Source organism: Sorex araneus, chromosome 11 (genome assembly GCF_027595985.1).
Source record: "Sorex araneus isolate mSorAra2 chromosome 11, mSorAra2.pri, whole genome shotgun sequence".
Taxonomy (NCBI): Eukaryota; Metazoa; Chordata; class Mammalia; order Eulipotyphla; family Soricidae; genus Sorex; species Sorex araneus.
The window spans coordinates 9,918,884-9,943,182 of NC_073312.1; the positions used below are offsets into that span (position 1 = coordinate 9,918,884).

Consider the following 24,299-nt stretch of genomic DNA (forward strand, 5'->3'; position numbering starts at 1 on the left):
CAAGAAGGTGGCCAGAGAAAATTTATGGAACATGCTTTCTTCAGCCATCTCTGCTCGCAAGGAGCAGACAATTCATAGTGCTTAAAAGAAAAGAAAGATTCTCTTCCCCTGTCTTTTTGTTTTAATCCGTGAAAAAGGTGTCCTGTTTCTCCCTGTCAGGTGTTCTCTTGGCAGGTAGCTCCTGATTCCGAAACCCTGCTTGCACGGGGCCAGGCAGCCCAGACTATGGACACATCTGCATTGACAAGTCGCAACTTAGATCCTTCTATGGCGTTTCTGCTCTTTTCAAAAATGTTAATAAAAACTTAATGTGGAAAAAAAAACAGCTTTTTCCAAATATGTGTACCCATGAGCCCGAGGCAACTCATACTTTCTTATAAAATAAAGTAGGTCACTCACATCAATCATATTGTCTTAGCACATTTTTTCCAAATTAGGAATTCTCCATCCATCATACCACGTTATGGCATCCCTTCTCCAAACATTTCCTTTTAATATGCTCTTTAACATGATAAGCAAATCTAATAGAATACATTAGTGTCACTTTTCCCTGATGGAGTGCTTCCTCCTGTTGCGATTACACTGAGTTCAGGGAGACGTTTTCTCCCAGCTCACCCTGGAACGGCGATTGCCCGTTGAAAATATGACAGTGAGCCCAAAGCTGCCAGCGCTACATTTGGGTGTCAGTCTTCCGATCTCAGCACTCCTCTCTCGCCTCTCTACCTGTCATCTACACGAACAGCTCAGAAGTTGAGTCTGTCTCACAGCAAAAATAATAGACACAGATGCTGTATGCGAGAGGGGTGTTTCGATTTAGCCTGTGGATTCGGTAGGGTTACATATGTACACAGACTATCCTGAGAGATCAAAGGCTTGTCCTGGGCTTCATTTTTTTTTTTTTCAAACCACGTTGCTTGCAGAAGATTTCCAAATCTCCTGGATCATGCCTGGCTTCATGTGTGTGAGAATCTCCTAATACCAGTTACCATCCTTGTGCAAGTGAGTTTGGACCCCAGGCAAGAGGCTCCCTCTGTTTACCGTGCACGGGAGATCAACAGTTTTGGCATTTTTGTAGATCTGACATTTACCTGGCAAAACCAGGGCATTTGTTTCCACTCAGGTCTCTGAGTTCTCAGACTCATGTGTTCGTTGTTAGCACTTGAGTTCCTCTGGATGCAAGTTTTGGAATAAATCACTTGGGGAAAGTTCGAATGGGAGAAGTTTGCAGGGTGCCCAGGAATTCTGCTGTTTCAAGCATTTGGCCACCCAACAGAAAAAAAACATCTGAATGCAAGAGAGAAAGTTCAGTCTGCCCATTGCGTATTGGGTTCACGGGACATTTAGTCTGGACACGTGGGGTCCTGCAGTCACTGGTTTCAACCGTCCACCTGGAAGTTAGTCTAATCACTTCTCCCCGGGGCCTTGGGGAAAGGCAAGATCAGTTCTAAACTCTGATCAAGCAGCGCTTCCTTAGATCACCACGTTACTGACCAGTCATGACTCAAGAATGGATCTACTGAAAAAATCAACTCATTTAGCACAAAAATTCAGCATGTCTCCTTCTCTTATGGTGCTTGGACATCAGGCGTGGTACACGTAATACAGAAGGAGAGGGGCTGGGGAGATAGAAAAGGGGTGAGGTGTTTGACTCACACACGGTTGACCCTGGTCACTCCCCAGCACTGCGTCGGGTGGGTCCCCTGAACCCTGCCAGGAGTGATCCCTGAGCACAGGGTAAGAGTCAGCCCTGAGTACTGCCAGGTAGCCTTGAGGGAAAAACAATACTCAACGAGTTCAGAGATGGGAGAGACCCTTCCCAGGTGGCATGGGGAGTCATTTTGAACCAGGTGCTGGGGGTGAATAGACGTTGAATCTGCACAGATGAGGAAAGAGCCATAGGCCAGAGTGGGACAGTGTGCAGACAGTGGGGGAGTGGCCCACAGTTTAGAACCAGTGGGATACAGGTGGCCAAGAGAGGCGACGGAGAAGAAAATAAAGTGGCATAGCCTTCAGGAAGTGTTCCCCACGTTTCCACATTTTCCATTTGTTGATTAACATTTGGAGACACCACTACTGCCCACTGGTTCCCTGGACACTGGGGGAACACCACCAGGGAGCACTCCCCAAAGGCCAAGCAAGACTCCAGGTGCACTGGCAAATGCATTCACTGGGTCTCTGAATGTTTCTTGAGCAACTACTATGTGCCTTTCCATCACACTATGTCCTGGGGGCAAAGCGTGTTCAGACAGATGAGGGTATACTAACTTTCCGGAGAGAAAGACCCAAAAAGTGAACAAAAGTCATTTCAGTTCTCAAAGAAGCAAAGGAAATAAGTGATGTGGCAGGCCGGAGGGTGGCAGGCCCGGTGGGCCTGCAAGCAGAGGTGGGGATGGAACCAGCTCATAGAGGTGGAGAAACACACACAAGTGGAGGGAGGGCGCAGGGAGCGAGCAGGAGTCGACTGGGACTCGGGTGAGTGGAAAGTTCCTGCAGGTTTGCAGCCAGGGAGTGACCAGGCTCCCAGCACTGGGCTTCCCGCTCTAAAGCCAACATCTGCTCTAACCCCGCCATCACCATCTTTCCCTGCAAAGCCCAAACAAGTGCTCAGAGTGCATCGGCTTTTATTTTTTCAGCAATCTTTGTACCCAAACCACCGTAGCATTTTTAATAACAAACTGGCAAGGAGTCAGACATCTGTACTTGAAAAAAAACAGCCCAAGCCAAGTATTTCTAAATGTTTTATATTTACTTGTAACATTAGAATAACCATGAGGTTGCTTTTTGCATAATCGGAACCAGTCTCATTAGGGTTCCGCAAATCTCGTCCTCCGTGGGCTGGGGGGTGGTTTTCATTAAGGCAGTGACATTGATCTGACAGGAGTGAATCTCTCCTTGAACATTTGTGGAAGAAAGGGGGGAAAAGTTGAGAGGAGTCCAGGCAAGCTAGAGAAACGGGAACTCTGCGAAGATAACCATCGGTTTGACATTAGGGAGCCACATGGAGACAGCCCTGCTGGGCCGCTCTGGGAAAGTCACTGAACCTCTCTGAGCTTCCATTACTCATAGGCAAATGGGGATGCATCTACTCCGTGGAGCAGTGGCGAGGTCTAAATGCAACTGCCAAGGGAAAGGAGCTTCGGCCCAGATTATTTTCTGATCCTCTTCCTCCAAAACTCATATTTCACATGTAGCTTATTTCCCCCATTGATTCATCGTTTTTATTTGTTTATTTTTAGTAGGGTTGCATTTTTTTTTAATTTGTCCAGTGAAAACATAGGATGGGCTGGGGAGATCGCAAAGCAGGTAAGGCACTTGCCTTACGACTTTGGTTTGATCCCTGGCATCCTCGATGGTCACCTGAGCCCTACCAGGAGTGATCCCTGAACACAGTCTGGAGGAAACCCTGGGCACAGTTGGGTGTGACCCTAAAAGCACAGGATACCCAGTGAAAGTTGGACTTGAGATAAGCAACAAAAAAATGTTCAATAGAAACCACATCCCCATGTACTACTTAGCACATTCTCAACAAGCTAGTATTTGCTGTATACCCGATAAACCCAGGATTTATCTAGCAATCCTGGGTGTTTGGGTGGCTGGGCGGAGTTCTCAGCAGTATTTAGGGGGCTTTTCTGGGGTCTGTGCGCAGATGCGTGAGGGACCGTGTGGTGCCAGGAATTGAGCTGGGTTTAACTGCAGGCAATGCCAAAGTTTTAGCCCCAGTACGATCTCTCCAGCCCTGGCATCCTGTATTTTATCTGAAAACCCTATTTTAAGGGTTTGATGGACCTACCGAGAAGAAAGAGAGTTTTTCTGACAGTCCCGTCTTGGAATTCTAGCCAGGCATCTATGTCAGCTATAAACGACCAAGAAGCGACTGCGTCTTTCCCCCTCACTGTGTCCCCAGCGTCCAGCAGAGAATCTAGCAAGCAGTGGTGGCTTTGTGAGGCCACTGAAGTAGCAGCTAAATCCCCTAAGATTATACCTTTGATCGACCGGAGAAGCAGAGCCGTTTCAAAGACCTTGTCGATCAAGCCATTCCCTTCCCAAGCAAGGTCAGACAGAGACCCGCTGACCCCACAGCCCCCCCACCTCCCGCCAAGCTGACCCAGATCAGAAAGGAAGGTTTCCTGCAAAGCTGAAGCTGAGTGGGGTGCCCTGACCCCAAGACCCCCTCCTAGCTGCCTCCAGCACGGCACAGACTGTAAGAACCTCCACTAGTTTCATAGTTCATCTCGTTCATGGCCGACGAAGATGAAAGTTCTAGGTTGCTCTCCCCGTCCCTTCTGGGAAGCAGGACACACTGGGGTGGGTGTCAGGGGAAGGGTGGGGGGGTGGTCAGGCTAAGAGGGGCCCCCATGGCAGGGGTGACCCAGGCTGGACATTGTTTTCTCCCAGGCAGCCTGGGTGCAAAAGGCAAGTGTGAGTGTCACGGGAACCCGGACGGGGCAGGAGAAGCAGCCAGCTCTTCGTTCCCGCTAGTTCACTCTCCAAGACTTCTGAATGTGTTTTGAATTTTCTCTCAATTAAGATAATCATAAAAGGTTAAGATATTTCAACAGAACTCCACCTGATCCCAGGGCTTGATTTGTATGCTTAATTAGTTCCCGCACATATGGTTCGGAGTGTCTTATGAAAACAGGGTAATGACTCGAGGTATATTTGGGTATGAGATGGAACGATGTTCAGGGGGACATTCAGACCCATCTCAAAGGCCCCAACCTGCCCTTGATCTGTGCAAAAAGCTTTTTTGCCTGACATCTGTTTCAAAGAGATATCAAAAACTTTCCAGGGGCCTCATGATAAAACAAAACTCCATACGGAGATAGATATCAGGCGCTCAAATACTTCGGATTCAGCATGGCCTAAGGAATGTGTGGTCTCTGAGTGGAACGGTGGTGGGCGGGAGTAGGGGTGCGGGGGGTGGGGGGTGGAGGGGCTCAGGCGAACTTGTCGGTGAGGGTTTGGGAGCCCAGAGAGAGTGTGGGGCCTTGGCACAAGATGAAGACGGAGCAGCTGGGTCACAAATGTCCCCGGGCCCTTTGTTCTTTGTGGGTTTTGGGTCCCTGATAATAAATCAGGTGCTCCTGTGTGCGGCATATTTGGGTCACCCCAAGTCTCCCCCCACCACCACCACCACCTTCTGCCCTGCACCCCTCATAGGGAGACATTTCTGGAGCCTGGCCCAGGGAGACTGAGGCATTGCTCTGGCTCTCCTGCCCCTCACCTGCACCCCGAGTGAAGGGGAAGGAGAGATAGCTACTCTTCACACACAGTGCTCCCCCTTCCACACACCCAGTGCCCCAGAGCTGGGTCCTTTTCTACTTGAGCCTTTGGACCGAGCTTGGGCAGTAGCTGTCCCCATTAGACACCATCTTCCAGGAGGCGATCAGCCCACAGGTTTGGCTTCAGTGAACCATCACACCCCCCTCATTCATGCATTCATTCATTCATTCACCCATCTATCGCCCGCCGTTTTCATCAACATCTATCAAACATCTCTGTGTGGGGCTTTGAGGGTGGGTCTGTGACGGGGAGTGCACCTGTAGGAGTGGCCTCTGGGAGACGCATGTCCCCAACAGAAGGCATGGCCAGGATGATGTGATATTTTTTTTTTTTTTTGCTTTTTGGGTCACACCCAGCAATGCTTAGGGGTTACTCCTGGCTTTGCACTCAGGAATTACTCCTGGCAGTGCTTGGGGGACCATATGGGATGCCGGGGATTGAACCCGGGTTGGCCGCGTGCAAGGAAAACGCCCTCCCCGCTGTGCTATCGCTCTGGCCCCGATGTGATTTTTTTTTTCTCTCTCCCTCTTTTTTCTTTTTTTGTCTTTGTTTTGAGGTTTGGGGCCACAGCTGCCATGCTCAGCTTGCTCCTGGCTCTGTACTCAGGGATTGCTCCTGGCCCCAGGGCCACATATGGTGCTAGGGTCGGTCCTACGTAAGGCAAATGCCTCCCCCCCATACTGTCCCTCTGGTCGAGGAAGGCGTGTTTGAGAGAGGCAGAGACACTCAATACCAGAGCCCTGAGGGGAGAGGTCATGTCAGCCCACTAACGAGGGGCAGTGAGGACCCCGGGGGGTTGGGCTCGGAAAGGTGGGACCCCCACTTGGACGGGGGTAGCTGGGTGACATGCACTCCCGGCGGAGAGGACAGCGTGAAAGGGAAGTGCTGGCTGGCTTCTAGGCGCCCATGTCGCAGCAACCAACGCAGCCTTCACACCCTTGCTTCCATTCTCACAGAGAACACCCCAGCACACAGAGGTGACATGCCTTTGGCCTCAAGAATCCCCAAGCTTCTCACAGCTCTCGGACACTGACACCTGGATTCCGACTCAAGCTTCAGCTTCCCAGATCCACATGAGGCTGGTAAGTTCGGGAACGATCAGATGGCTGAGGGTCTTAGCCTAAATCTGGAGGAGGCTGCTTTTCCTCCATAGTCTGGGGGGGGCTTGAGCAGGGCTGGACGATGGGTGGGTGGGTGCAGCTCTGAGCAGGACAAGCCAGAGCAGGAAGAGGCTGAAAGCAGGAGGAGGAAGCGTAAGCCGTGCCCAGGCCTCAGCCGTCAGAGACCAACAGAGCCAGAGGAGAAAGGAGCACGGAAATGCAAGAAAGGGGAGCCGGCGGCCAGCCTAGCGTGTCCTAAGAAGGGGCTCCAGGAACACCACCACCGAGCGCCTGCGCCAAATCCTCCAGAAGGAGTCACTCGGCAGCAGTGGCAACTACGGGTCACAGCGACTTCGCGGCTGTTTGCTCTTATCACCTTCATTCTTTTGTTGTTTGGGTCAAACCGATGATGCTCAGGGATTACTCCTAGCTCTGTACTCAGGAATTACTCCTGGCAGTGCTCAGGACCATATGGGATGCTGGGAATCAAACCTGGGTCACTGAGTGTTCTTAAATGGCTACAGAATAGTCCAAATCAAGACTGTATGGAAATTTATCAAACCAAGCTACTGTTGTTCATTTCACTCTTTCCCAGTGAGCCTCTTATTACACAAAGAAGGAAGGACATTTTCCTACATGCCATCCTGCATACGTGCCCTCTTTCCCCTGTCTCACTGTCCCCAGGCCCATCCATACTCAGGCCTGGCTCTTCCAAGGCGTCTACTCCGTAAAAGGACTCTCTTACCTGCATCCCATTCTTTGGCTTCAGCCCACGGATCTGTCCTTCGAATGCCATTTGTCTTGTTTTGCAGATGCATTTCTTGCCCTATTGCTTTACTATCTCCTACAGTGGCTTCTAGCCACAGCCCTATATCTGGGCAGCCCAGGCCCCCGCCAGAGTCCCCTTGTCGCCAAGTCCTGCTGATGTCACCCATGATCACTACAGAGGAATGTGAAGTGCCGGTCAGCCCACAGGGCCTTGATGGGAGGCGCAGCCTCTTCCCCCAGACTCTGACAAATTGCAAAAATGCTCAGGATTCCACAGAAACATCTTGAATCCCTGCAGGCTGGGAATGCCCCGATGGGACGTGCTCACTTTCCAGGGGTTCAGGTGACAAGGAACTGGAACACATTTATTTCTCCCCCTCCCGCTGCTGCATACTTGGCTCTGAAAGACCCAGAGACCAGCCTGGGGTTGGGGGATGGGAGTGGGGGGGTGAGTAGGAAGGTAACAACTCCCAGGAGTATTGTCTTGGAGCCTGGGCCCCCCATGTGGAGTTCAGATGCATCTCTGTGAGACTCAGCCCACCTGGTCTGGGTAGTGTGATGTGTGCCACCATGGGGGCCCCCAGTTTGGGGAGTGTTTCTGGGGGGGGGGAAACCTTCTGAGGCAGCACAATCTGGCCACCTCTGACTGACTGATGGGCACAGGACACCAGACCGTAGGGAAAGTTGGTGACTTCCATGAGACCCAGCACGTTTCCACATGCGCCTCATCGCCCTTAGACTCTTCACAGTCTCCCCTGCCGAGTCGTGCCCCACCAGAGCAGCTGCCACGGGGGCTGAGAAGGCGCCGGCGTCAAGTCTAAGGCTGACCAGAGTGATGGGGATGGAGAGGCCTCGAGACTCAGCCTGGCTCCAGCCAACAGGTGCAGACAGACGATGAGAGGAAGAGGCTGCCGGAAGGGAGGAGCGGAGTCACCCAGATAGCCAGACAGCTTGTGTACTGCCCTGGGTCATCCAGACCCCCAAAGGGGTGGCCATTATGTCTTGGACATGGTGGATTTTTTTTAATGACCTAATTTCAATGTTTTAATTTATTTTTTACTTTAATGAATCACTGTGAGTTACAGTTACAGATTTACAAACTTTCATGATTGTGTTCCAGTCAAACAATATTCAAGTACCCATCCCTCCACCAGTGCCCATTCTCCACCCATAATGTTCCCAGCATCCCTCCCCTTAACCCCACTCCTTCCCACCCCCTGCCTCTGTGGCAGGCACATTCCCTCTTACTCTCTCTGTCCTTTTGGGTGTTATGGTTTGCAATACAGATATCAAGCGGCCATCATGTTTGGTCCATAGTCTTGTTTTTCAGCACGCATCTCCCATTCTGAGAGATCCCTCCAACCATCATTTACTTAGAACTCCTCTCTCCTTTTCTCTCAGCTACCTTTTCTCTCAGCACATGAGATTAGCTTCCAAACTGTGGGGCAATCCTCCTGACCCTTATTTCTACTGTGACATGGTGGATTTGATTCCCCTGAATTTTTTTTAAGTGTGTAGTCTAATAAAAATAGCATTTTACAACTTTTTTATTGTTCAGGGTGGGGAAGCAGCTACATCTGGCAATGCTCAGGGCTTACTTCTGACTCTGCACTCAGGGATCAGTCCTGGCACACTTGGGGGCCCACATGGGGTGCCAGGGATCGAACCTGGGTTGGCTGCATGCAAGGCCAATGCCCTACTTCTGTACTATCTCTCCAGCCACAGTTGACAACATTTTGTCAGGCCGAAATAATGTTCTGATGGAAGAAGCCCCTTTCTCACCTGCATGGGGCACTGTGTGCCCGCTCACCACCTGGAGAGAACTGCCTATCTTGGGGAATCTGCTTCCCAAGCAGAAAGGGATGGAAGAGTGGTGGTCTCATTCTAGCCCCAAACCCCGACTGCCCTAATGAACCAAGATCTGGGAAAGTGGCAGCAGAAACAGCTTCCCACAAATCCACAAAGTGGAGACACACAGTCTTCTCTCTGTATCCTTTGGTTCTTTCCTGACACTTTTCCCACGTCTGCAGATTCTGCAAAGTCCTAATATCTTCCCCGAGGGTCTCCTGTCGGACTGGAGAGATAGTACAGAGCTTCAGGCTCTTGCCTTGCAAGCAGCCTACCCCAGTTCAGTTCCACGGCACTGCATGTGGTCCCCTAAGCATTGTCAGAAGTGACCCCTGAGCACAGACCCAGGAGCACTGCTGGGCGTGACCCCCAAAATAATCTAAAGTTTACTTCATATTAAGTAGTTTTGTAGAATCTAGCTTCTATTGCTTGCAAAGAAAAGTTTCATTTTTATTTTTTTGGTTTTGGACTACAGAGTCTGCTCCCAACTCAGTGCTTGTGGCTGCTCCCAGGTGGTGCTCAGGGGTCACGTGGCACCAGGGACTGAACCCCTGAACTTTGCAAATATGGCCTCCATCCCTTTAAGCCAATTTTCCTGCCCTCAGCTAACTGAGTGTTAATCCAATCATTTGGATTAAGTTTAACTGTACAGGGGAAATAACAGTAATAATAACAGTGGCTTAAACAAGATTGTTCTAAAGAAATGAAAGTGGAAGTACATGTATCACTTGTATCACTTGTCTTCCCATTGGTCTTCGATTTGCTCGGGCGGGTGCCAGTAACGTCTCCATTTGTCCCTGTCCCGTGCTAGAGTAGTCCAATGATATCTGCTCGCTCCAGGAACAGGAAGAGCCTCAAACCATTCATTCACAGTTTTGTTTTGTTTTGTTTTTTGCTGTTTGGGTCACACCCGGCGATGCACAGGGATCACTCCTGGCTCATGCACTCAGGAATTACTCCTGGTGGTGCTCAGGGGACCATATGGGATGCTGGGATTCGAACCCAGGTCAGCTGCGTGCAAGGCAAACGCCCTACCCGCTGTGCTATATCACTCCAGCCCCTCATTCACAGTTTTGACGAAGAAGTCTGACCATCTCGTTGGTGGGTGGCTACGCGGTCTTCTGACATTCCGTGGAATCCGGAAGTACATGTACATTACAGAACTAATTTGTTCTATATACATGAAGAGTCTCACACCTCCCTTTTCTTTGTTATCCCAGGCCGAGGTGGCTGCTGGAGCTCCGGGAATCTTGACACAATCCAGACCGCAGAGCAAGGGGTAGAGGAAGGTCATGTTCTTTCCCTTTAAGGGCACTTCGAGTTACTCTTCCCCTTGAGTCTCATTGACCAGCACTCAGCCACCTTGTCACAGTGAGCTGCAAGGGAGTCTGGGAACTGGAGGCAATCCACTCACGACGGATTCTGTCAAAGGACAGAAATCAGGATATGGACATGGAAGTAAATGGCAAGTCTTAGATGTAACACTCTGTGGCATATAATCCAGAAAACACAAATTAAATCAGAAAAGATCTTTATTTTTCTATCAAAATGGAAATCCCTGTAATGATGCCGATGGTGTCCTGCACTGATGCCCAAGTGTCAGTTTCCTGAACTTCGGAGAACTCGACGATGTGCATTCAAAATCAGCTGTGCTTTCCCCGGCTTCCTTACAACCTCACTCCCAGTCCTTACTTCCACTCCTTGAAGCCCCACTAAGGAAATTGCCCTCCTTGTGCTCATAGGTGCAAAAACATGCATTGTGGTGATTAAAAGTTGGAAACAGCACAACAGCCAAAAATCAAGCCAGAGACAGAGAAGTGGGGGAAGTGAACGCATGACTTGGCAGGCGGGTGACGGTGCCCTGTACACTGACGCAATACTTTCCAGCATCGTCTATAAATCACAGTTGAAAGGACAGAACCCAGGTACGCTTAGCCTCCCACACGAGTAAACACAACAGGGATGGTGTTTCCTGTGGCGCCTCATGTGTTCGGGGAGACACTTCAAACAGCGCAGTGGGGGTGGCTAAGAAGAGAAGAGAAGCGGAATTCAAAGTCACACAGATGAATGTCCTCTAGGCTCTTTCCTTTCTTGGGGAGGCGGCTGGGGGAGCGCATGACTCTGGGACTGAGCTGCTTCGCATTCAAACCCTGCTCTGCTGTTCTCCTCCGGGCTTACGCCTGGCTCTGCACTCAGGAGTCACTCCTGGCGGGGCTCAGGGGATGCTGGGGATTGAACCTGGGTTGGCTGCATGCAAGGCAAATGCCCTTTCCAGTGTACTATCGCTCCGACCCCCCCCCACACACACTGTTCTCCGGACAGCCTGCCTATGGGCCCATGACCTGAGTGCTGGGTTTTAGAGTTGAGCAAACCCACATAAGGCACTTGTACCACACCTATGTCGGAGGGACCCCTGAGGGTCACTTACTGGAAACAATCTCTTCCTCCTGCTCCAAGTCCTCAAAGCCCAAGTGGTTGCTGAGAGCGATGCATGAGGAAGGTTGCTGATGGCTGGACTGTCTCGCTGAGGCCTAAGATGGTGGACAAGAATATAAGGAAAGAGGGGCTGGAGTGATAGCACAGCGGGTAGGGTGTTTGCCTTGCACGCGGCTGAACTGAGTTCGATTCCCAGCATCCCATATGGTCCCCTGAGCATCGCCAGGGGTGATTCCTGAGTGCAGAGCCAGGAGTAACCCCTGTGCACCGCCAGGTGTGACCCAAAAAGAGAAAAAAAGAATATAAGGAAAGAGGCTACATTTCACTGTTTTCAGAGTTTTCTCCAACTCCGGTGTTTTGTTTCATTTGGCCCATACACACCCAGTGATGCTCAGAGCTTATTCCCAGCTCTGTGCTCAGATGTGCTCTCACTCACCAGGTGGGGGGGGGGGCTATATGTGGTGCCTAGGATTGATTGAACCCGGGTTGGCAGAATGTACAGTAAGCACCTTAACCCCTGTACTGCCTCTCAGGCCTCCAACTCAATGGTTTTTATTTTATTGTTATGTTTCAATAATAAATCAACCTGTAGTTTTTTTGGGGGGCAGCAGTCCTCAGGGGACCAAATGCAATCCCAGGGTTCGATTCATGATCACGGATGCAGCTGCATGCGAGGCAAGTGCCTTAACCCCTGGACTGTCTCTCCGGCCCCCTCTCAGTGTTCTTGAAACCTTGGGCCAAAGTCAGTGCGTGAGTCTTGAAGAACAAGCAGCGTTTTTAAAATGCAGACTAGAAACGGTCCAAGTGTGAGCCAGAACAAAGAATGCTTCTTGGGTGTGAAGTGGAGAGGAAAAGTGGTGGATTTCTTACCGAGGGTCACCGTCCAGGTGACCTGTGGGCACTCTGGCCAGGTGTCACCTGGACTCATGGGCTGAGTTTGCTGTGCCCACTAAGGCCCATCCTGGCCCAGTGGCACAGACAGGTCTACCTGTGCCGGGGACAAAAATGATGGGTGCCCACCTAACCACGCTCCCCACCCTCCCTGCCAAGGTGGTGCCCTGCATCCTTGGTGCCAGCACAGGTGGGAGCCAAGGGCTTGGCCCAGTACAGAGGGCACAGAAACGTGCCACCGACAGGGTGCGAGGCAGGAGGTGGCTCTGAGTGAGAGACAGACAGTCCCTGTGCAGAAGGCATCAAGATCAAGGGGTGGCAGCCCAGGGATGGCTCAGTACACGAATGGCTGCCCTAACCATAATGCCCATAAGTAGAGAGAGAGTAAGAGGGAAACTGTCTGCCATAGGGGCAGGGGGTGGCTTTGGGTTGGGGGGGCGGGGAATGGGGACATTGGTGGTGGAAAATGTGCACTGTTGGAGGAATGGGTTTCCGATCATTGTTCGACTGAAACTCAAACATGAAAGCTTTGTAAGTGTTGCTCACGGTGATTTGATTTTAAAAAAAAATTAGAAGAAAACAAAAAGATCTAGGGGTGGTAGCTGCCAGAGATGGAGGGAGATTCTGTTCCTGGCTCCTGGCAGGGGCCAGGCGCACGGGCACTCCTGGACCCGTCTGCACTCATCTGTCTTCACCAGGCACCCCCCCCCCCATTTCCACGTCCCACCCGGTTTTGGCGAGGCATGACAAGCGCTAGCCAGGGCTCTAGAATGCAGGACCCTTGCACGCAGGGGACATAGGTCCATTTGAGAGCCCTGCAGCCTCTCAGGACCTGCCATTGCCTGAGCTGGCCGGCAGAAAGGTTTGAGTCATTGTGAACTCGGGGGCTTTAGTTTCAGGAATTATTGCGGGCATACCCACCAACTCGTTTGTGCAGGGAGGGAGGGGCTCCCAAGCAGTGCTCGAGAGACCCAGGGACCTCCTGGCAAGTCTTGCTCAAACTGGACCTTGGGTTCAAAACAAAAACCCAAGGGTGCAAGCAGCTGGGGCCCAGTAGAAACACACCCAGAAATTCTCAGGGGACCCTGCAAGGCCCAGGGAATAGAACCTGGGTCAGGTGTGTGCACCCTCGCTGCTCTCCCGCCCCCCACCCTGTCTCCCCTCACCTCATTTTATACTTGAAAACACTAGAGAGGTTTCCACACTTACTCGGCCTACTGTCCCCTTTTTAGAAAAAAAAAAAAGAGTCCGTGTCCCCTGAAAATCTCTCTTCTTTAAGGGAGTGAACAGATAGCACAGCCAGTTGCACCCCAGACTATGACTGTTCCCCACTGTTCCAGCAGCCCCTTGGGGGGCAGTATCCCCCATTTTGGTAAAATCCGTGCTCGAGAAACTCACTTGTATTTTTTTTTTGGCTCTTTGGGTCATACCCGGTGATGCACAGGGATTACTCCTGGCTCTGCACTCAGGAATTACTCCTGGTGGTGCTCAGGGGACCATATGGGATGCTGGGAATCGAACCTGGGTCAGCCGCGTACAAGGCAAATGCCCTACCCGCTGTGCTGTCGCTCCAACCCCAAAACTCACTTGTCTTTAAGGTATCAGTGCCTACATGGGATGCTGGGGATTGAATCCAGGTCGGCTGCGTGCAAGGCAAATGCCCTCCACGCTGTATTAGTGCTCAGGCCCTCCAGTCCCTGTTCTAATGGCGTTAGCTCATGTAGACCTCGATGCAAGCTTAAGACCACGGTGCTAATCTAACTCGATTTGACATGGGAGGAAACTGAAGCAGGGAGACCTTCTCTAGCTTGCTCAAGTTTGCACCTCTGTTCAACCCGGGCTTGACTTGAATTTATAATTCTCAGGGGCACAAACACCATCTTAGTGCTGTGCCGCGGGGGTTCCTCATACACACTTGACTGGCTCATTTGTCCCTGCCTGGGTTCCAAAATGCTGCTGTGAGACCCTCCCCTCCTTGTGACCCACTTCCCCAATCCTGACTTTCCCCAGCCCCACCCCCTCAAAAAGGGGGCTCCTTCAATCTATTCAGTTACATTCTCCCACCCTGCAAAAAAAAAATCTGGAACATTCCAGAAAACCACTTTCATAGTACAAACACTTTTTCCACAAATTCTGTTTGGTCAACAAATCCCTTCAAAGGGGTGTCATTTGAGATCTGTTTAAAAAAAAGAAAAATACTCATTATTTGGGACCTCACTATTTCAATATTTGTGATCTTTTCCAGAGACCATACAGGGCTCCAGTATGAAGCGGTCAGCAAACTTTTCCTCGCCAGCAATTACAGATCCAGAGTGTCAACAAGATTGTAGAAGGTGTGTTTAAATCAAGTGTCTTCAAGTCTCCTCCAAGGTGACAGGCGCCCCCAGGAGAGTCTGGGGACTGCGAGACAAGAGCCCGATGGACGCTTACCCCTCCCACCACCGGCCCCCTCATGCTCGCTTTTGGATTCACCAACTCGGGTCCTCTTCTCTTCTTCCATGGCAGGACTGGATTCTGCTACTTGGCAGGGGAGCTCATTAGCGAGTGTCCCCTGTCAGCCTGGGGGACACTGAAGGTCAAGTCCAGGGACAGTGATAGCAGGAAAGGGCTCTGGAAGGAACTTCTTCTACCTGTCTGTCTTCTATCTGTCATTCTTCCCCCAGGAAAGTGTCACCTCACCTAAAAGTCTGTAGACCAGGGTAATAGCCCATTCCCAATCCGGAAAAGCTAACAGGCTGCCTCTGTTGTTTCTTCTCTTCTTTCCATTTTAGTTTTAATTGGGGGGGAGGGGTAAGTCCTCACCAGCAGTGCTCAGAGGACCCAGGACTCACATCCCAGTGATACTTGTCCAGCCAGCCCTAACGGCTCTGTGCTTGGCCCTGGCTGTGCAATGCTGTTTAGGCCCAGCAACGCTGTCAACCTCTGGACTAGATCCCAGAGTACTCAGAAGGCCAGGAGGTGCCAGGAATCAATCCAGGGCCTCGTGTATTCCTGCCCTTTCATCTCTCTCCCAGGACTGGCCACCCTGATCTAAGGCATTGCCTGTGGTCTAGCAACTGAGAGAGGTCGGAGAGCCTTGGGGAGGAGAGGGGAGTCTGCCAATTCTGGAGTTTTCCAAAATGAAACCTTCCACTTCTTTCTAGATTCTCAGGCCCTAGACTGAAATGTTATAGGGTTAGGTTGCCCAACCCTATCCCAGTTTAGAAATTATTTATAAATTGTTTCGGAGTTTAAACAAAAACAGATTTCGGTGTTCTGCAGCTTTTAAGGGCATATATATATATATATATATATATATATATATATATATATATATTATTGAATTACCATGAGATACAGTTACAAGCTTTCATGTTTGAGTTTCAATCATACAATGATCAAGCACCCATCCCTCCACCAGTGCACATTCTCCACCACCAATGTCCCCAGTAAACTCTCCCCCTATCCAGCCCTCCTTCTGCCTTCATGGTGGACAATTTCCCCCATACTCTCTCTCTACTTTGGGGCATTATGGTTTGCAATACAGATATTGAGAGGTTATCACGTTTGGTCCTTTATCTACTTTCTGCACACATCTCCCATCCCAAGTGATTCCTCCAACCATCATTGGCTGAGTGATCCCTTCTCTATTCCAGCTGCCTTCTTCCCCAGCTCATGAGATAGGCTTCCAACTACGGGGCAATATTCCTGGCCTTTGTGTGTACTGTCCTTGGGTATCAGTCTCATGTTATTTTATATTCCACAAATGAGTGCAGTCTTAAGGGCACACTTTTACTCAGTCTGCAAAGGTGCTGTGAGCAGTGAGAGCAGAGCCCCAGCATAATAATACAGAGATGTATGACCCCATGATCTCAGCTTTTACCAGCTTCTCCAGGTAGATGCAGAGAGTCCTAGTTGGGGGAAATATAGAGCAACTACAGGACTGGCTTTCTTGCTGGCTTTCAATCTGACCTCCTTCTGGGTTCCTATTTATACTGCCACAAAAATGAATCATGTGGCTGGAAGGCATAATAAACCACTTTCAAATCATGCCCTCATTCCAGTCTGTTGGTAGATGCTTCCAGAGAGCTGTGTTGAGAAGATGATAGAGGGTTGGCGGGAAAGAAGGCTGGGATCGATTAGTAATGTCTGCTGCGGACACAGGAAGGAAGACAATGACACACTTACTCCTCCTCTATTTGCCACTCCAGCCACAGACATCTGGAGTTTCCTTTGATTGTATGTGTTCATGATTCCTCTCGCCTTCCCCACAGTCAATCTTCAGTTGCTTGTAGGACAGAACCATCAGCTTCAGAGGAACTGAGACCTGCACAGGCCAGCTGTTCCCGAGACCAGAAATCAGATGTAAAGCGTTTTTCCCCAGGAGTGCTGAGCTGAATCCACAGGACACAAAGCCTGGCCCATGTGGAGATGGCCCCCTCCAGGAGTCCCCTCCCAAGAGACCAGGCAGGATCTGGCCTCTGCACAAAGGAATACTGACAAAAAGGAAAACACCGTATGAAAAAGCGGGCTGCAGAGACCTGCAGGGAACATGGGTCTCCCTGTCCATAAGGCAGAAATAAGTGGCTTGTCATATGTGACCACATATGTCTGGGGCCTGCTCCCAGCACTCCAAGTTGAATGAGGGTGATCCCACGTCCATTCCTCTCTTTGGGGCACTGAGCCTAGAGATATTCTCTGTTCTGAACTCAGGTCTCCCCTTTGCAAGGCAGAAGCCTGGATCTCACCACCTGGCCGTAACTGGTCAGTCCCAACATCACGATTCACTGGTTCTCATTCCCGAGATGTCTGCCTAAGAGTGGGTGGGTGCAAGTGCACGTGTGTGTGTGTGTGTGTGTGTGTGTGTGAGTGTGTGTACTCGCCTTTCTGAGCTGGGAAAAATCCATATTCTCTCTCTTCTGACCGAATTAATCAAATAAATCTTCTGTAAGGAGCTGCTAAATGAGTCACAGATGGCTCTGCCCTTTTACAGGTTGCAGAAAGCACCCGTTACAGTTCTTTTAATTTATCAGAGAAAGAAAAAAAAAGGATGCCCCAGTGCACCCCTTCCCGCTCGCAATAATAATCAGAACCAGCCTATTTTCCAAGGGTCCGAGACTCATTTTCAAAAAATGTGTCTCAATAGATGGAACAGCGGGGAGACTATTTTGCCAAGTTCCAACCTCCAGCTCAGCAAAGGTGCCCTGGCTGGGGAGAGTGTTTATAAAACCACATTTAATAAAAGAGAGTGTTCTATTAAGTATGTTTGCGAGTGTATTTAAGCATATGGTTTCCATATCAGGCGTAAAGATGGCAAACACATGCTTTACCTTCTTCCCAACCTTTCCGAGAGACGTCCCAGCTCGGGGGTGGTGAGATGGGAGGCTTGGTTTTGCTTTTTACAATCCTGACTCTCAGGGAACTGCACGGAGGGAAGCTGAGGACACAGAGGAAGACTGCTTTGTCTACTGCTGTCATTAGTCCCAGGAACTTGCCTTGCTGACTTCCTTCAACTGCCCGGCAGCCGGCTGGCCTCCTCCAAGTCGTGGGGGCTGGCCGAGTTACATGTGTGAATCGATTTCAGCTGCAAAGAACTTGAGCTCCTGGATTTTGACTTTGAACCTTCAGGGAAAGTCATTGCTTTGAGTAGGGCTTTGAGTCCAGGAGTCCCTGGGGAAGGCCGGTGAACCATCCGCGTCAGCATCCATCCCCCTTGATCCGCTTCTGGTACTGGGCTTGGATACGGGGAACTTCATCTATTTCCTTGAAGTCAGAGTCTCTGAACTATGGCCCTGTAGGCTTTGGAGACCCTAGAAAGTCAGTTTAGAAAGACCTTCACAGCCCTAAAACCATCTGAACCACACCCCCACTCTCCACACTCATTCTGAGACCATTCAGGAAGGTGAGATGCCAAAGGGGTATCTTTTTTTTTCCCCTATTGATGTAATTAGCCTAAAGAATTTGCTTTGCTTTGCTTTGCTTTGCCGACTTCAACGTGTGAATCAATTGGGGGGGTTGGGGGAGGGCGTGCATCTGCAAGGAGGCCGCCCTGCCCACCCCCACCAACCCTACCAGATTTGCCCGAGTTATAAATCTACTGGTACCATTTCTTTTTCGTCACTTGCCTAATCCTGTGCCCTTCGTTTCATGTGCTATAATTATTAACATCTGCTTGCTGCGCCCGGCCCGCTCCGAATCTGCAAAGGCAGTTTTCAGGCCAGAACAATGGTGACAGCTGTTTCATTTAGCCCCGGGCCAGCACTTCCTGTTCAGTCTACAGCTGCCCTCCTGTGTCCAATTTCTGTTTCGGGGGTTTTGTGTTTTGTTTTCTGGGTCCCACACCCCCACCCCCTCCTTTCATCTGACCTTGCTCTAGGTTTAAGGCAAAGTTCTAACGCCGCACCAAGAGCTAGTGTTTCGAGCACATATGCTTATTCGATTGGGCGAGCCAACTGAGGAGAGAGCCAGGGTCGTCTCCGGTGGTGAGGGTGGCAGAGGGTAGGTGGCAGAGGGTGGGGTTGACCACCAGGGACCCGGGAACCAGGCGCCAAGGACATGCCTGGGTCCTCAACTTGGGAAGCCAGCAGATGTCTCTGGAACTTAGAAATGGCAAAACAGACGGAACTCACCTGTCCCCTGCCCTGGGGTCATCGGCAGAGCTGACTGGTAAAGGGTCACCCAAATACCCCACTGAAGGACCCGTGATTCTGGGAGCCCACCCACATGCTGGGTGGATGGTGGGCAAGCTCACCAGGTGGGAACTTGTTTAGAGACCATAGTTTTCTCACGGAATCTCCAGCCGTGCCTACAGATCTTGTCTAACTGGCACTGTCAGGGCTGAGGAACGGGGTGAGGAGGTGGCTCAGGTGACACCGTCCAAGAAACCAGCTTTGCGGGGGTCCCCGGAGTAGGCAAGGCTATGTGCACAGGTGGACGGAGATGCAGATGACCCGACCCTACCCTCTGCCCCCGTCCCATCCCATCCGATCTTGGGGGTCCCTGGGTCAACTGGCTGGCAGATGTCAAGCTACTCTTTGAGACCCCACCCCAAGAATTGGACTAGAGATCTCAGATTTGTGTGTTCTCTGGGTTCCGTGGAGACTGCCAGGGAGAGCGAAGCCAGCCCCTCCGTCCCAAACACACATGGATAGAGATCTTATCAGGATGTGTGAGTGTTGGGTGGGGGAGTGGGCTGGGGGCGAATCCATGGCTGTGCCCTTTGTTGGATCTTAGGGGGCAAGGGTCAGCGCAGAGCCAGGTGCTGTATGACCACGCCCCCAGCCCTTCCTTCCTGCACAAAGGGAGGACCCCTGCCAGGAGAGTCCCACCGCAGTGACTCCAGGCAGAGACTCGGGAGTGTCCATCTCTGTGCCTAGGGGCAACCATTTCTCCAGCTTAGTCTGAAATGTCTTTTGCTCCCGGACCCTCCTGTACTCTCAGGACACTGACTGGGACCTGCATGCCTAGATGGGAATGTGAGACAAGTTAGGGACCCCAGGGTTAGCTACTGGCACCCTAAGTCCACCACCATGACTCTAAGCTACTGTGGACAGCTGAAGCCCAGCAGTTCCAAGGGCAGAGAGATTGGTGCCGACCCAGGGGGCGACAGAGGTCGTCTCCGTGGGGCGGAGGAGATGGGGCTGAGGGCGGGAGCCCAGGCCTTTGCAAGCAGCTTCGTGGGCAGAAGGAAACACTGACATTAGAGGAGGCAGAAGAGAGGGGTGCAGCGTGGAGGGGCCCCGCCACCGTCTCCCAGTGCTGAACTTGAACTTGGAGCCATGAGGTCTGATATAGCCTGTCTCAGGGGCAAAGGGACCTTTTCTTAAATTCGGGGGTCCGGGCACCATAACCTGGCTTCTCCACAGCTGGTCCTCTGGAGCTGCAGATTCGCCCCCACGCCAAGCCCCCCACTTTCAGGCTCTGCCCTGCCCCCACCCGGCCCGGCCTCCCCCCTCCCCCCTGGCGGCTCTTCCTCACTCCTTCTCTTCTTAAAGTTAATTGCAACTTTTTTTCTCAGCGCCCTGATCTGGATAAGCCACATCTCATTAGAAAAAGATTTAGCTGGAGCCCAAGCAGGCTGGGGAAGGAATCCCTAATCAACAGAGAAAAGATTTGGGTGTAATTGCTCTCTCCCGCCATTCTCAGCCCTCCTTCCCCCCGTCTTTCTCTGCTCATTAATCTGAAAAGAAAGTCGCGCCTGAACATCCTGGTGTTCAAGTATCTGCTGTTGCCGGAACGAACAGCCGTGTGCCGGGGCCTTTCTGTGGTGGGGTGCCTGGACGGGGCGCTGGGGGTGATGGGCATGAGGAGAGCACGGCGGTTGTCAGGAGCTGGGGGTGAACCACCTTGGGTGGGGAGCAATCCTCTAAACGCTCTGAGGTGCATGCACGCCTGGGCGCCTGGGCCTGGACACGTGTGTGAGGGGGTGGGTGTCGGGCACACGGGAGTGAGTGTGAGTTCTTTGGTTGTTGTGTGGGCAGTGCTTTGAGGGGCAGGTGGTGAGTGTGGTGTGTCTGTGTGTCTGCACTGCTGTGTGTATGAATGAAGTGTTTTGTGGATGGTGTGTGTGTGTATGTGTGTGTGTGTCTGTGTGTGATTAATGTGCTGGTTGGTGCATGTGTGCTCTGTGTGTGTGTGTGTGTGTGGTCGGTACATGTGTGTGCTTCTGTGTACCTGTGTGAATGTGCATATGTGTGTGTGTTTGTGTGAAGTGCTGGTTGGTGTATGTGTGCTTGTGTGTGTGTGTCTGTGTGTGTATAAAGTGCTGTGGTGGTTGGTGCATGTGTGTGCTTGTGTGTACCTGTGTGTATGTGCGTGTGTGTATGTGAAGTACTGATTGTGAACATGTGTGTGAAATGTTGGTTAGTTCATGTGTGCTTCTGTATGTGTGTGTATGTGAAGTGCTGTGGTGGTTGGTGGATGTATGTGCCTGTGTGTACCTGTGTGAATGTGTGTGTGTGAAATGCTGGTTGGTGTATGTGTGCTTGTGTGTACCTGTGTGAATGTGTATGAAGTGCTGTGGTGGTTGGTGGATGTGTGTGCTTGTGTGTACCTATGTGAACGTGTGTGAATGTACATGTGTTTGTGTGTGTGTGTGAAATGCTGGTTGGTACATGTGTGCTCGTGTGTGGTGTGCATCCATCAGGTACATGTGTACTCACACGCTCTTGCGGTCTCTGCGGTTTCCTCTTGCCCCCATTAAGCCCCAACCTGAGTGCCCATATGGTGGACTGTGGAAAACAAATTTAGGAGCAAACCACCCCCAGGTCAGGGCCACGGGTCCTTACGTGCCTGCTAAGAAACCACAGTGTTTCCCACTCTTCCTGCAGGATCTGGACATTCTCCACCGTGAGCAGGGACAGTCCTATGACTGGTGGGAGGAGGGGGGTTTCTAAATGATCCTTCTTCTTCAGCGGAGGAAGTTTCATAGGCGGAAGGAAGAAAGCAGTGAAGCCCAGCTCTGGCAAAATGACTGTCACATGGGTCAGACATAGCATAGGTTCAGGCGCGTGGGTTTGGCCAGCCAGGGTTTGATCCCCAGCACCACCCAGGGTCCCCGAGCCCTGTCAGGGGTGACGCCTCAGCACTGAGGCAGGAGTGAGCCCAGAGCACCGCCGGCTGTGCCCCCGCCCGGCCGTGTCTCTTCCGAGGGCTGGTTGTTGGCGTTGCACCTGGCGAATAGTTGGACTCCCCGTGCCCCTCCCCAGCCCTGTGATCCGGCGAGGCCCTCCAGGTGCAGGCCGGGCACGGATGTCCCCAGGCAAGCCTCTGTCCCCGGAACTTTGCCTGGGTTGTTCCCTAGCAGCATAGAACTGTGTTCGTGTTGTGCCTGGAATCCATAAAACGAGTTCGCGGAGGCAAATAATAAGGTGCCTCTTTCCTGAGCCCACGCCAGGTGAGGGCACCCGCTCTCGCTCCCGTAAAACATAATAACAGGAGCTGGCAGGAGGCGAGGCCTTCGCCGGGGCCTGCTTTCATCTTCCGAAACACCCTCCGAGGGAGCGTCCACACGGCCCCTGTGCCACGGGGGCCGGCTGCGCTGAAGCCAAGAGCAGTCGGGGGTGTGGCGGGGGAGGGGCAGCCGCTGTGGGCAGAGCTCTGGCCCCCTCCTCCGCTCCCAGGGTCAGTGAGGCCCTGTGTGCAGCTGGGGTGCCGGAGATGAAGCGGGGTTCCCTTCCCGTGCCCCCCGCCCAGGCTAAGGAGCTTGCCTCGCACACAGCACCTGGCATCACAGAGGGTCCCCCAAGCACTTCCAGGAGTGTCCCTGAGTGCAGAGCTAGAAGTAAGCCCTGAGTACCACGGGGTGTGGCACCCGAACAACGCCCCGCCACATACACACACTCACAGTCCCACTGAGTCCCGAACATTGGTCTCTGTCCAGCACGTGTCTCTGTCTCCCCACCTCGGCAGCCCATTTTGTCACAGCCAGTGAGGATGATGAACCCTCCCCGACGCCAGGTCCTGCCCTGCCATCCCACCCTGGCTCTTGACCCTCTCCCAGCACCCCTGACTCTGCTGCCAGGGCACGCAGGCTTCACCCTCCCCTTCCTGCCCGCCAGGGAGAAGCCTGCTGGCCTCTTCCCTGCCTCCAGGTGGCCCCACCAAGTACCACACACATGTCAGCACACTCGTGTGCAGGCCAAGCGCACACGTGTACAGCGTGTGGCCAGGGAAGGCTCTGGAATGCGGGCTCAGTGTCCATCCGGGGGTCGTGGGGGTCAGGGTCCCGGGCCCCGCCTGGCGGGGCGGACGGTCCCCCACTCTGCCATCGGCTCCCCTCCTCTCTGTCCTCACCAGAGCGCAGTGTGTTGTGTGTGTGTCTCCAACACGCCCATCCCCGCCACCTCAGCGTGGACGCAGGCTGTCAGCAAGAAAGTCACAGGCCTGCCCGTGAGGCAGGAGGTCACAGATCTGGGGAAGGGGGGGACAGCAAGAGTGTCCAATGCCAACATTGGACATTGGGGGTACCATAAAGTAAAACATCCACCAAGCTAGGGACACCCACCCCCAAAGCAGCACAAAATAATTCCAGCTGATTCTCTTCAGGCTGCAGTGAAAATGGCCTGACCCCCGCCAGTCCCCACATGGTGGAAATATGCCATCTCCTACACCATGGTGCTGACCAGGGGGGTGTCCCTGGCCACCAGAAACATGGTCAGGCCATCACTCAGATACAGTTCAAAGGCCACGCCACCCTTACTGCAAGGCTTACTGTGATCATCTGGCTCAAAGTCAGCGCCTGGACATCCGAGGTGGCAGTCTGGTTAGATCATGGGAGATAAGAGTCACCTGTAGGAGCAGAATGGGTTAAATGAGACAAAGACTGGACCTCACGGGGGCCAGGCAGTGCTTTGACACACCTGCTCCCTTTCCTCTCTCTTTAATGTGGCTCCTGAAGAACTTCAAATGACACCTATGGCCTGCACTGGTGCCTCCCACTTTTTACCTCGTACCGGCTGACCCAGGGTTGAACACGCCCAACGTCATCAGCCCCTGTTTTACAGATGAACAGACCGGCTCAGAGATGTCTCAGAGGACAGACACCAGCTAATGAGCAGCGAGGCCACCAGGCTCCAGCCCAGTAATTCTGGCTGGACACTGACACCACCCCCGATGGTGCTCAGGGGTTACTCCTGGCTCTGCACTCAGGAATCACTCCTGGTGATGCTCAGAAGACCATCTGGGATGCTGGGGATGGAACCCGGGTCTGCCATATACAAGGCGGGTACACCAGCCGTTATGCTATTGCTCAGGGTACCGACTTTTAGAAGAAACTCCCAATTCAAGGGTCGGTCTGTTGTATTGACAAGACCTTCTGCTGGCTGCCTGGGGCCAGGAAGGACGAGTGTATAATTGAAACCTAAGCAAGACAAACCTGAAATGAGAAGAACCCGAGACCCGGTGCTGAGGAAGTCCTCCTGGAGTCAAGCGTTTCCCTGCTGGGTAATTCTTAGCACCCAGTGCTCTGGCAGACCGCAAGTTTCTCTGCAAGCA

The 24,299-nt window shown here is 52.1% G+C and overlaps 1 long non-coding RNA gene across 3 annotated transcripts in view; it reads left to right on the forward strand.

Annotated features, from left to right (window-relative positions):
- LOC129399409 (uncharacterized) overlaps positions 1–17,614 on the forward strand; it is a 40,800-nt gene extending 23,186 nt beyond the window's left edge. For 2 of the 3 annotated variants that reach the window (XR_008627063.1, XR_008627062.1), the window contains exons 2-4: positions 6,240–6,365; positions 10,220–10,924; positions 14,572–17,614. This is a non-coding gene — a long non-coding RNA (uncharacterized LOC129399409). The remainder of the gene's footprint in view (positions 1–6,239; positions 6,366–10,219; positions 10,925–14,571) is intronic. The other variant, XR_008627064.1, reaches the window with a different exon arrangement.
- The last annotated feature ends 6,685 nt before the right edge of the window (positions 17,615–24,299 follow it).